Source organism: Pogona vitticeps, chromosome 3, assembly GCF_051106095.1.
Source record: "Pogona vitticeps strain Pit_001003342236 chromosome 3, PviZW2.1, whole genome shotgun sequence".
Classification (NCBI taxonomy): domain Eukaryota; kingdom Metazoa; phylum Chordata; class Lepidosauria; order Squamata; family Agamidae; genus Pogona; species Pogona vitticeps.
In genome coordinates, this window is record NC_135785.1 from 37632716 (window position 1) to 37647001 (window position 14286).

At 39.7% G+C, this 14286-nt stretch overlaps 1 long non-coding RNA gene across 2 annotated transcripts in view; it reads right to left on the minus strand.

Annotated features, from left to right (window-relative positions):
* The window catches only part of LOC140705517 (uncharacterized), a 68327-nt gene extending 54741 nt beyond the window's left edge, over positions 1–13586 (minus strand). For both annotated transcript variants that reach the window (XR_012084913.2, XR_013542995.1), the window contains exon 1: positions 6048–13586. This is a non-coding gene — a long non-coding RNA (uncharacterized LOC140705517). The remainder of the gene's footprint in view (positions 1–6047) is intronic.
* Between the last annotated feature and the right edge of the window lie 700 nt (positions 13587–14286).

The following is a 14286-nucleotide window of genomic DNA, read 5'->3' on the forward strand; positions in this document are numbered from 1 at the left end:
ACTAACCAGGAGGATTCTGGCCTTTGCCTTTAACATGTAGCATGCAACTACTTTGGTTCTTTTTTTCATAATCAAAATGGAAGAGTGGGAATTCAATCTAAATTAGGATCCTAGCATGGAGGTAGATGACTCATTGCTCCTTCACTGTTGTTTTAATCTCAATCATACACACATACATGGACAATCTGCATGGAGGGGGAAAGCTCTGTTGAAATGAATATATATGAGCATGCATATACATAAATGAACACTCATATATAATGTTTTCAATTTTTTAACTGTCAGAGTGCTTCTCTGCTGCAAATTAAATGAAGAGTCATATTTCGAGATGGGGACAAATTGTAAAAAATGGTGATTCGTTTTGATTCGTGATTCATCAAGGTTAATGACTCAATGAATATGAATATATGAATATTCTCCAACGTATCGAGAAATCAATCTATCTGTGTATTCTCGAAGGCTTTCACGGCCGGGATCCAATGGTTGTTGTGAGTTTTTTGGGTTGTTTGGCCATGTTCTTAAGGTTTTTCTTCCTAATGTTTCACCAATCTCTGTGGCCGGCATCTTCAGAGGACAGGAGTCAGAACTCTGTCTGTGCTCTGGTGCAGTTTGTTCGATAGTTGAGTATTTATAGCTGTGGGGTCAGCTTTTGTACTTTTCAGAAGATTGGGCAATTATGGTGATCAGTGTGTGTTTGTTGTGGGTGTATTGTTGTGATAAGGGGGAGAGATTATCTGTCGTTAGCTGGTCTTTTGTGTGCAGTGATTACTGGTCCTTGTGGCTGGGTAGAGTTCATTGACCTTTTGCACACTGTATTTTTCAGTGCTAGGAACCAGGCTTTGTTGAGTTTTAAACTTTCTTCTTTTTTGTTGAAGTCTGCTGGTGTTTGTGGATTTCAATGGCTTCCCTGTATAGTCTACAGTGGGGTCTTGACTTGAGAACTTAATCCGTATTGGAAGGCGGTTCTCAAGTCAAAAAGTCTGTAAGTCAAGTCTCCATTGACCTACAGTGCATTGAAAACCGATTAATCCCGTAACAGGCCGTTTTTGTTCCATTTTGGTTTTTTTCTGGTCTGTAAGTCAAATCTCAGTCTGCAAGTCAAACCTAAATTTTGCGGCCAGAGAAGTCTGTAACTCAAGAAGTCTGTAAGTCAAGCCGTCTGTAAGTCAAGGGTCCACTGTAACATAATGGTTGCTGGTGTTGTCCAGTACTTCAAAATAGAATTTCATGTCCAGCTTATTTTAGGGCATGTTCAGCTACTGCTGATTTTTCCCCCGGTTGTTTTAGTCTGCAGTGTCTTTCATGTTCTTTGATTCTGGTGTGAATGCTGCGTTTTGTGGTTCCAATACATACCAGGCCACAACTGCAAGGTATCCAGTATACTCCTGCAGTGATGAGGGGGTCCCTTCTGTCCTTTGCTGACTGTAACATTTGTTGTATTTTTGTGGTGGGCTTGAATACCGTTTGTAGGTTGTGTATTGTCAAAAGCTCCCCCATGCGGTCCATGACCCCTTTGATGTATGGCAGAAATAATTTATTTGGGGGTGGCTATTTTTCCTCTTCAGTTGGGTGCTGTTTCCTTGGTTTGATGGCTCTTTTGAGTTCTTGGAATAGCCATTTGCCTGTAGGGCCCAATTCTGATGGTTGAGTTTGGTGCTGAGAAATTGAGCTTCACAGTTCCGATTTGCACAGTCTAGCAGTGTTTTGATAATGGTTCTTATTTTGTCATTGTTTCATTACATACCTGGCCACAACTGCACTCCAATCTAAACCCCATGTTAGTTCTCTTGTGGTATCTTAAAGACTCATACTTTCAATTTGGGAAGGTTATTTATTTCCTACTCTGTTTCCCCAAAAATAAGACCTAACCTGAAAATAAGCCCTAGCATGATTTTTCAGGATGCTCATAATATAAGCCCTACCCCAAAAATAAGCCCCAGTTAAGTGAAACCCCACCCGCCACCATTGTGCAGTAACCAGAAGAAGATGACATGATTGTATTTGAATAAATGTAGACTGCTGTACATGGAAAAAATAAAGCATCCCCTGAAAATAAGCCCTAATGCGTTTTCTGGAGCAAAAATTAATATAAGACCCTGTTTTATTTTCAAGGAAACATGGTAGTTTTGGCTTCAGCATCTACAAAACAATATAGAATCCACAAGTATATATTCAGTGTGCTATTTTAACACAGAGATGGTTTACTGGGGAAGTTCTGAGTCCAAAATATAAGCTTGCATTTCAAAAACAAGTTGAAATAAATTGTGTGAAATGAGCCACTCTGGCACTCTGAAGTCGAAAGAACACTTATCCAAATGGGTCAGCAACTATTTAATGGACCACTCTAATTTTACTATGTGACAATGGCTTCTGAGGATGAATAAGTGGATTTTCATTTGAAAATATATGTGTATGAATATTATAAACTTGGAAAGAATCCTCCACACTGTAACCTTCTTTACATTAACAGTGTATTCAAGCTGGTTCCCTTCAGTATATAAAGTCTGCTACTTAAATTAACTTTTACACACAAACACAGACACACACACACATCAAGAAATGAGAAAATTGAGCTCCATTTTCATCTCTTTGTGACTATTAAAGTTCACACATCAGTCCCCAGGAATGCAGAAGGAAAGCGAAAATCATGTAGTTTCCATTCCAAAGAGAGTGACTGAATGAATAGAAGAGCTCAAGGCACCGTTCATAATTAGCCCATTTTGTTTAATCCCAGCTGTAAAGTGTGTTGCGAAGAGATGGAAAGAATGCTGCTCTGAATTTATACCATTTGCTCCAACATTTCCTTGCAGTTCCAGCCAAGCAAATCCATCATCCATTCTGATTTCAGAGAAGGTTTAGTTAACCAGAATTATGAGGTGACAGAGTCTCGCCAGTATGCAGATTTATATGATGCAATGCAGTTCACCCTATGAATGTTTATCAAAGGGATTGCCTGAGAGCATCTTGATTATTTTTATGGTTTAATTTCTAGAGGAAAATATATGTAGATCATTCATATCGTAGCCCTGCTTGCTGAAGCTCTAATTCATTTATAAAAGAGCAAGGATTATAAGTACTTCTTCAGACAAGCGCCTTCCAAAAATATTACAAAATGAAAATAATGCATTGGACGTACAGCAAGTTTGTTCACCAAAAGCATGTTTGTCAATGGAGGGTGGTCTTGTTAGGAGGCAATTAGAGAACTGGTTCAATGCTGCTGTCATGTGTCATCAAGTTGCTTCTGACTCATAAGAATCCTACAAAGAGGTGATCTTTAAAATGTCCTGTCCAAACAGCCCTTCTCAGATCTTGTAGCCTCAAGCCTGTGGCTTCTTTTAGGGAATCAGTCCTCTCGTACAGACAATCATTCAGCTTGCACTATAAGATTATTTAATGTTGTATACTACCTTTTTTTTTTTAGTGGGACGTAGTGGCGCTGTGGGCTAAACCACAGAAGGCTTTGTGTGCTGCAGGGTCAAGAAGACCAGCAGTCGTAAGATCGAATCCACGCGACGGAGTGAGCTCCCATTGTTTTGTCCCAGCTCCTCGCCAACCTAGCAGCTCGAAAGCATGCAAATGCGAGTAAATAAATAGGTACCACCTTGGTGGGAAGGTAAACAGCGTTCCGTGTATAGCCACGCTGGTCACGTGACAACGGGAACTGTTTTCAGACAAAACCCTGGCTCTACAGCTTGGAAACGGGGATAAGCACCACCCCCTAGAGTCGGACACAACTGACGAAATGTCAAGGGGAACCTTTACCTTTACCTTTACTACCTTTTTTGCCATGTCACACAAAGGCAGCATGCAAATGATGAAATAATGCACCAGTAAGACAAGCAGGCAAAAATGATTTTTGGACTACAACTCCCAGGATTGCGATGCAACAGGGCCAGTGGCCATAGTGGATGAGGTATTATGGGATTTTTAGTAGAAATAAAAAAAATACAGCAATATTCTAATCCTGCAGCTTAGTGCCTCAAGTGATTACAGCAGAAGAGCGCAAGTTAACATTTTGGGTACTAAGAAAATAAGCTGTTGCCTTTTGCATACACACTGCTATGTAATGGGTAACGTCTAGGTTTCTTTTCCGTTAAACCAGACTTGAACTGTACAGCTCTTCAAACAGAGGACATTTTCTCTGTAATGTCTACTGCTACAGAATAATTAAATTCACAACTAATTAATTCAGATAAGATGCATAATGGGAAATATTTAATGAGACAAAACCCGGCTGTAAATCCACTAATGTAGACACTCAGTTTAATAAATGGAAATGCTAAGAAGAGAATGTGTCGTGCTGGTGGAAGTGAAGGTGCAAGAATCACTGAACGTTCAGTTTCCTGGTACATAATCATGCAGGAATCATCTGGCTTAACTAAAGGCGGATTGCTCCTCTGTGAGTATTCATCAGACCACATGTAAGGTAGCAAAATTCCACTGAAATCCATGTTGGTATTTGGGATAGGTAATCTGGTTCTTAGCGTTGTCTGCTGTGAACAAACTGAGTTCAATAATTGCTGGCTGAATACAAATAAATAATAGTGCATCCTGGGCTGGACTTTAAAAAGTGTTCTGTAAAATCTATTGGATCAGAAATGATGAACTATGAAGAAATGCTCAGAAGAAACTGAAAGAAGAGGAGGGCAGTCTAAGAAACTTTTTTAAAAAATGTGGAGGATAGATCATATGAGAGATTTTAAAAATTTAAAATATTTTTATCCCAACTTTCTCCTTAAAAGTGGATTACATCATAAAAATACAATATATGAAAACTAAAAACAGTAGGTATACAAATATTAAAATAAATAAGCAAGTATTACATTAAAAACGATAATAAAATCAATACTAAAACATATTTAAAGAAACAAACAATCCATTTAAAAACCCATCTTGGACCACCAGTTATTAAGGGAAAGCCTGCCTGAAGAGAAAGGTCTTTGTATTCTCAAAGGCTTTCACAGCTGGGATCCGATGGTTGTTGTGGGTTTTCCGGGCTGTTTGGCCTGGAAGAAAAACCTTTTAAAAAAACCTAAAGAACATGGCCACAACAACCATCAGAAAGGTCTTTGCCTGCTTGCGGAAGGACAGCATGACTGGGCCAGCCAAGTTAGGAACTCCAGAGTTCCAGAATCTAAGAGCAGCAATAGAGAAGGCCCTCTCCTGTGTCCCCACCAAGCATATCTGTGAGGGTGGCAGGACTGAAAGAAGGGCCTCTCCTGATGATCTTAAAGCCTGGGCAGTCTCATAGGAGGAGAAATGGTCTTTTAGAAAGCTTAGACCTAAAATATGTGCCAGGAAACAAATCGGCAGCTAATGGAGTTGCTGTAACAGGGGGGTCATGTGACCTCTGTAACCAGCCCCAGTCAACAATCTGGCTGCTGCATTTTGGACCCTCTGGAGTTTCCAGACACTTCCCAAAGACAGCCCCACATAGAACACATTCCAGTCATCCAGTTGAGATCTAACTAGGGCATGTGTCATCGTGGCCAGAGATGTCGTCCTGAAGGCTTTGAGACAATGCTTAATCTATATTAGCCAAAAAGAATGAGGGTGTTCTATCAATTTTAGAATTCTGTGTATTGACCACAGTTGCTTAGTCTGCAGGTATACAAAAAAGAACCCACAGACATGTAAGGTATATGCTCCAAGCTGTTATAGCTGTACAGTACCACTTTCACATTTCTAGAAAACTGTCATTTACACAAATTTAATGAAATTGTTTTGTGTATATTTCACTGAGATTTCACAGCACAACAATCATTTGCTGCATGGAACCCCCTGCAGTTTGTGTAAGTATCAGTATCAGATAAGACTAATGACCTACTAGATTAAATTACTTTATGTGGCATTAACAACAACAGAGTAGACGTTTCTGTGAAGTAGATAGTGTCTGATCATCCAGAACAGAGTTCAACAATTCCACCCCTTCTAAACTTCCATGTAGACAGACAGACAGACAGACAGACAGACAGACACACACACACACACACACACACACACACGAGTGTGCTTAGTTTAGCCTCTAAGGAAAATGCTATGCTCACCTGCTGTTTTGTTACCTGATCACTACTCTTGTTGTTCAGTTGTTAAGTCGTGTCCAACTCTTTGTGACCTCATGGACCAGAGCATGCCAGGCCCTCCTGTCTTCCACTGCATCCCAGAGTTTGGTCAAATTCATGTTGCTAACTTCGATAACACTTGTACATCCCTCTGATCCTCTGACGTCCCCTTCTTCTCTTGCCTTCACACTTTCCCAACATCAGGGTCTTTCCCAGGGAGATTTCTCTTCTCATGAGATGGCCAAAGTAGTCTCCGCATTTTCTAGAATCATGTTGAAGTTCTGCTTGAATATAGTTTCAGCTTAGGATAATTAGCTTTCTTATTTTCTGTGGGAATTGTCCTGGAATTGCCTTTGAATCAAGATCTTTTGAAGGGTTATTTGATGGACCTTTTTGACTGCTTTTAGATTTTTGAAACTGTCTTTTGAAACTGTTTGGAACTTTATTCTTTTTCACTTCTTTTTGCCACGTCTTCAACAAAATAAAATGTTATACCAGTTTAGTTATTATTTTTTTTTGGGGGGAAAAAAGGTTGATTGGTGCTAAAAAAAAGGATTACCATGACCATCTACTGGATCCCTTATATTTTGATATGTTCCATATATTTTTGTCATCCTTCTTTCTCTTTTGTTTATGTCTTCGATATACTGTTTCCACCTTCTCTTTATTTTCACTTGGTGAAAAAAAGATCTTTGATCTTTCAGAACTCCTAAACTAGGCTTAAATTCCCCTTTGATTTCTTGGACCTTCTGGAATGATGTTTTGTTTTTGCCCTTTTGTTGTTTTCTTCTATTTCTTTGTACTGCCTATTGTAATAGTTCTCTTTGTCTCTACGTGGCAGTTGCTACAAAGCAGCACTCAGGGTTCTAACCCTATTTCTGAAACCTTTTTCTTTTGCTTCTTGTCTGTCCAATGAGATCTCTGATTTCAATCTAAAGTTCTTTTAGCTCACAGTCAATTGAATTTAGCACTGCAAATTTGTTCTTTATGTGAACTCACTTCTTCCTTTCTTCCTTTCTTCCTTCCTTTCTTCCTTCCTTCCTTCCTTCCTTCTTTCTTTCTTTCTTTCTTTCTTTCTTTCTTTCTTTCTTTCTTTCTTTCTTTCTTTCTTTCTTTCTTTCTTTCTTTCTTTCTTTTCCTTCCTTCCTTCCGTCCTTCCTTTCCTTTCTTCCTTCCTTCCAAACCTGGGTGTTTCTCTAATCAGCCTGATGCCCTGTGTCTGCTCACTATTAGGTAGGGGGAGTGTGGTGGTGACTTTACTGAGTATGCAGAAATTCCAGGGTTTCTAGATAACCTCCTCTGCTGTTATCAAGCTCTAAACAGAGTATGAAAAGGGAGTTATTATCAAAAAGCATGTTCGATATTTTAAACGTCTCCGTGATATAGCAGGGATTACTGTCAGACACTAATGAAAAGGCAGTGCTGTTTATTCTTTCACTTACAGGCTCAGTTTTGTGGGAGCAAATCCTCTGTGCTTCCTGTCAAATAATTTCTAATGAGACAAATAGAATACTCTCTCATCATGTGGCAGAAAGTGAAACAATCCTGCAGAATATACAGTATATTCCATCTCCATTGGTTCAAATGAGTAAAAGAAAAATATGCATCTCCTAATTTTTATAAATTGTGAATGATGCATTTAATAACAGTCGAGAGTGCCACGACCATTTCACATATTCAGTACAAACAATGAGCTAGGAGGTGCTGCAGAATAAGGCCAAGAGAAGCATAATGTTACATGCATTATTTTACTATGAAGATGTATTCTAGCTGGGCTGCAGTGGAAAATTCAAGGCAAAATTCTGTGGTTAATTCCAACTGAGGCAGACCCACTGAATGTAGATGACGAAATCGCTATTGCGATCGCAAAACGATGTTTCAATGGGGAAAATCTGCTTCACGACGATCGGTTCCCTGCTTTGGGAATCGATTTTTTGCTTCCCGACGATCAAAAACAGCTGATTGTTGGGGTTTCAAAATGGCCACATGCTGTTTTCGAGACATATTTCTGAAAGATAGCAATTGAAAATGGCTTCCCCTATGGAGGATCTTCACTGGACAATGAGGTATTTTGCCCATTTGAATGCATTGAACAGGTTTTCAATGCATTCCAATGGGTTTTTTCTTTCACTTGACGACAATATCTCTTAACAGCAATTTTAACGGAACGGATTAACGTTGTCAAGCAGGGCACCACTGTATATGTACATTTAAAAGCAAAGGTGAGAGAAGTTGATTTCTGGAGTACAGTTCCCAGAAAATTTAGTGAGCATGGTCAACGGCTAAGAGGTGTAACCCAAAATGGTAAAGTTTCCATAAGGCAATGATGCATTTAAGTGCCCAGTTTAGCCCCCAAAAGTATGACTGTCTGACCTGGGGATTTACAATCTATTGAAGAAATGTCAGATATGTTTGTAATATGAATGGGAAAGTGTACAACAGGAAAAAGGCTGAAGTTGTAGCTGTGCAACCAGCCTTTAGAACTGGAAGTCTGCACAGTCTGCCATGCTGGACATTCAGCTGGCGCCATTGGATCATAAAGCCAAGTAACCACTTACAGTTTGGCAGCAGTGGGGGTACAGGTTGGTCCAAATCAGAAAGATATGTAAACTGAATGGGCTATGCTTGCAGATTGCACCAAAAGAGGCAGGATACCATCTGGTGGCTCTTTGTTTGCTCACCAAGCAGCCATGCATGCTTACAGAAACCTCCTCCTGATGCAGCACTTAGATGGTATAGTGTTAGCACAAGATAAATAGGGTTTTTCTCCATAGCAGGATGAGATGTGCATCACTCTATATGGTGCTGTAGCTATGCAAATCTGACTAGAGTGTTAATTCTGTTGAAGCCAATGAAATTAAGACTATTTAAAATCAGTCTTGTGGCCTGATCCTATAAGCTGCTCTGTAAATATAGGAGCTAAACGGTTTAAGAGGATGACAGCATCAGTGCAGAAATAACAATGATGTCCTCAGAACAGTTATGCTTATACTAGTGTCTACTGTTTGCTTGATGCAGGACAGCTGAAATATTCCCCACCAGCACCACTTGCAGGCAGAGGGTAGCTTTTGTGCATGGCATACACACAGGTTTAGTGATCACATCAATTAGAAGAACAAAACCTATGAATATTTCAGGCCTGCAAACCTGGCTGAACGTTACGCCTGAGCAGTAGGTACACAGACAAAGGCAGTGTTTTTGATGCCTAATGACCAGTCACAAACCAGAAAGTCTATCAGAAACCAAAAAAGCTCACAGGATTGGGTTTCAATGGTTTTAATTCTTTCAACATGTAGTGTCCACATAGTGTCCCATTTTACCTTGACATTACTTATTTAAAATGTTGTGGGGTCCAAAGGTCCACCTGATTTTAAAGAAGCATAACATGTAGCTGAATAAACCTAAGTTTGTTCTGCCATCTAATTGGGCCATGTAGGTCCTACGTGTTCTTCTTCCATTCAGGGCACTCCACAAATCTTGCAGGCTTTGAGATGTTCTGATTTGTTTCTTAAGGACACAGTATGCAATCGCAGCTTCCACACAACATATTAAAACATATGGCTCCTCCCCCCCCCTCCAAAAATGCTAGGATTTTTCTGACAGGAAGCACCACCAGTCAGCTATGCCATTTGCCATAGCATAGAATTGAAGCAGTGAAGATCAGTAGCATTTGTATTTTTTAAAATGAGTGAATCTGTCTCTCTCACTTCCTGCCTCTCTTTTCTTGCACATAGCGATCTGCACTGGATTAAGCAATGTGGTGTATTGGACAGAACTCAGGAGACCTGGGTTCAAATTCCCACTCAGTGGCAGGGTGATACTAGTTAAAATGTTTATTTAGGGCCCTCATAAGTTGGATGCAACTTGACAGCACAAAACATGAAATGTGAAGCAATTTTTAAAAAAAACATTTCATTTTCCTTCCCCAGCCATCATGTCACTTCCTGAAAGAACATTTAGAATACTTGTCGTTTAGTCATTTAGGCGTGTCCGACTTCTCGTGACCCCATGGACCCAAGCACACCAGGCCCTCCTGTCTTCCATTTACTACATACTATATAATGAGAAGTATACTGTCAACATTTCTGTAAACATATACAATGGCATATTTGTTGTTGTTCAGTCGTTAAGTCATGTCTGACTCTTCATGACCCCATGAGTTTGGTCAAATTCATGTTAGTAGCTTCAATGTCCAGACATCTCATCCTCTGTTGTCCTCTTCTCCTCTTGCCTTCACACTTTCCCAACATCAGGGTCTTTTCCAGGGAGTCTTCTCTTCTCATGAGATGGCCGAAGTATTGGAGCCTCAGCTTCAGGATTTGTCCTTCCAGTGAGCACTCAGGTTTGATTTTCTTCAAAATGGATAGGTTTGATCTCCTTGCAGTCCAGGGGACTCTAAAGAGTCTCCTCCAGCACCAAAGCATCAATTATTCAGTGGTCAGCCTTCTTTATGGTCCAGCTCTCACTTCCATACATTGCTATTGGAAAAACCATAGCTTTGACTATGTGGACCTTTTTCAGCAAGCTGATGTCTCTGCTTTTTAAGATGCTGTCTAGGTTTGCCATTGCTTTCCTCCCAAGAAGCAGGTGTCTTTTAATTTCATGGCTGCTGTCACCATCTGCAGTGATCATGGAGTCCAAGAAGGTAAAATCTGTCTCCATATCTTCCCCTTCTATTTGTCAGGAGTTGATGGGACCACAGGCCATGATCTTAGTTTTTTTGATGTTGAACTTCAGACCATTTTTTGAGCTCTCCTCTTTCACCCTCATTGCAAGGTTCTTTAATTCCATCTCACTTTCTGCCATCAGAATGGTATCATCTGCATATCTGAGGTATTTCTTCTGGCAGTCTTAATTCCAGCTTGGGATTCATCCAGTCCAGTCTTTTGCATTCTGGTTAAATTAAAAAAAAATTCTTACAGAATTGTCCAGAACTTACAACCTATTTTCAAACCCTCTGGGAGAAGACATAGCTATTAATTTAATGCTGAAACTGATGTTGAACTTTCTAATATCACAGACATAACTGTAACCCTTTACTCACCAACAGAACATGCACATTTTAAACATAATGCTTACTAGTTTATTTTATATGTACAAGGTGCAGATAGATACCTGCATTCCTTTTTTGGAATAAAACTGAACCCTTGTCAAAAATTTAAGCTTGACATTCTTATTAGATAACCATCAACAAAAGATAAGACAGTTAATCTCATCTCTTTTCCAATTTAGAATTGTTACTGTTTTTTAAAAAATGGGAGACAACAATCTTGCGTTTAATGTCACAGATGAACTTTCTCTCCCCATATCAATAACGCTGAGCCACCAAGGGTCAATGACTCGAAACAGGGCAGCCCTGCTAAAACGTACCTTCAGTGTCAAGAATGGCATCCCATTGTTTTGAGATAAAACCCATAATTGCTTTAGTTACAATGAGACCTTTGAGCCAACTTCCTTAGGACAGGGATAATTAATTAAATTTCACTGGCTGTTCCCAAACCTTCCATGCTTTAGTGAGTTCCCTCGGTGAATGAAAATATCTGGAAACCAAGGCAGAACACCTGAAGAGAAAAAGATGGGTAACAATCTATTTCTGGGCATTGAAAGATGCCTCTTATACTCTAGCGACAAAAGGGCAGAGTGAAAAAATAAATAAAAGCTTGTAATCAGTGTCACTAGATTTGGAAATAAATGAGGCTGCTCGTCATTACATAATATATTGTCTCTCCCAGGGAGTGAAAAGTGTCTAATTCTGCATAACTCAGGCACCTGGTGTGCAGATAGATACCTGCTATTTGTTCAGGAAACCAGACAAAGTTCAGCAGAAGTACTTTGGATTAAGCAGGCCAGAATGGCACCCTGCCATCTGAACAATCTTTTAAGGAATGCAAATCACTACAGCAGGGATGTTCATCTTTCATTCCTAGACTCTAATTAAGTTTTAATTTAATGAAACGCTGGTACCAAAGCAGACCTTGGAGAGACATTCTAATATTAAAGTTGCCTTCTTATTTTTAAAAGAGGTCCTGAATGGTTTTGTGCGGCAGTAAATCAACTTTGTCAGTGTGGCTCTTCAATGGGGATTTCCATTTCAAAGAGGCAAAGAGAGAGAGAGAGAGAGAGAGAGAGAGAGAGAGAGAAGGGTATTGTTGTAAAGCTCAATCTGTGGAATAAAAGAACAAATATAACATAACCTTCTAAAATAAATCACATAATCCTGTAAATCATATTTAAAAAAAATAGACTGAGAGATACAGACTGCTCCTGATTTTTAAGTCATTGGATAATGGTAACATACTGTCCTTGGTAAGGAAGAAATAGATTTTTAGTGAAGCTATATGGAGATATGCCAAGTGTAGATAAGCATGAACCAACAGTCTGGCAGTCCATGCCAGTTTATTTAGTGGCCAAAGAGGTGTTTGACGCATCAAAGCCCCATCTCTTCCAGCAGGCACCCACTCAGAGGCAGCACCCAAGGGATGAAGGCAGGGAAGTGAGGTTGCTGCCTTCAAGTGGGTGCTCACCAAAGGAGGCAGGGCTTTGAAGCGTTGAACACCTGAACCAGCACGAACTGCTGAACCAGTGGTTTGTGCCCATCTCTAATGCCAAGTGATGAAGTGCAGCAGTGGCTTGAGCCTGTTTACGGTAGGCTGTTCCATGTCATGCTGTTGCAGCTCTCCTTATGCTCTGGAAATTTGTTTATTTATTGTTCCTTTCAAATAGGGAGTGGGCGGTAGAACTCACCTATGACCTCAACCGGGATGAAGTGAATGATGAAATGGAGTTCATTTGTGGTGCTTGGAGTCAGAATAAGTGATAGGTGTGCTTGGACCGTAGAGTGAAGCCTCTTGAAAGCTGACAACTACCACCTGTGGCCTGAAGTCCTATGCGGAAATGTGAGATAGTGAAATACTGTAGTTATCCTAGCTGACTTTTCTTGTGCAATGATGCTCTGGTGTGGCTGCTATGTGAATACAATTGCTGTTTTATACCATTGAAGGCTATTTGTTAAACCCAATGTTTTTCCCCATCTTGAACTATATTACTATTGTTGTTTTTTTAATTTTATTATATTGTTTTTATTCTGTTTATTATTGTTAGCCGCCCAAAGTAGACTTCGGTCTAGATGGGTGGGGTATAAATTTAATAAGTAAGTAAGTATGGGCTGAAATCCAGTACAGTGGTACCTTGACTTGAGAATGTCCCTACATATGAATGATTTGAGTTAAGAACGTCTCTGTTCACAAAAAGTTGCTTCGACTTGAGAATGCAGCCTCGACTTAAGAACAAAAAAAGAAAAGAAAGAAAAGAAAGAAAAGAAAGAAAAAAAGAAAAAAGAAAACCTTTCTTGCCCTTTTTTTTTGACCTAAGTTCACCTTAGGTCAAAAGAAGGAAAAATAAAAATAAAAATACCCCCCTAGTGGTAGATACGGATTAACTGGCTTTGCATTAGTTCCTATGGGAACTAATGCTTCAACTTATGAACGGCACCTTGACTTAAGAACGAAAAACAGCAGATATGGATTAAATGGTTTTCAATGCATTCCTATGGTAAATGGTGCTTCAACTTAAGAATGTTTCAACTTAAGAATGCAATCCCAATACGGATTAAGTTCTTAAACTGAGGTACCACTGTAGTAAGTCAAAGCTAGAGAAAATCTATCAACTTAATAGAACTTTATGGAGGAGTTAGGTCACCAAACCCCCACTAATTCAGTGGGTTTCTCTAGCTGCAACTTAATACTGGATTTCAGCCATAGTGTTATTAGACCAGACTCTCACTCCAGTGTCTCAATGGTGCTCTTTCCTTGACACTTGCTCTCCAGATTCTTGAACTAGAAGTACCCAAGTCTGCTTCTAAGAATTTCTGCATGGAGAGCACATGCTTTGCTCCTGGCCTATGACTTTTGTCCATAAGTTGGACCTGGCAAAAGCAACATGGAAGAGGAGGCTTTATCAGGACTCAGCTGTTGTATGAAAACATGTGTACAAAATGGTGGCCAGAAGTGCTTTAAAACTAGTGTGCCAGCTGTGCCTGTTCCTTGAGAGATCTGATCCATTTCCAAACACAATTCAAAGTGCTGGTTCTAACTTATCTTGCACTAAACCTTATAGATAGAAATATTTTATACAGTGGTGCCTCGCATAGTGAGGTTAATCCGTTCCGGATTAACCTTCGCTATGCGAAAACATCGCTAAACAGGAATAAAAAAGCCATAGAAAC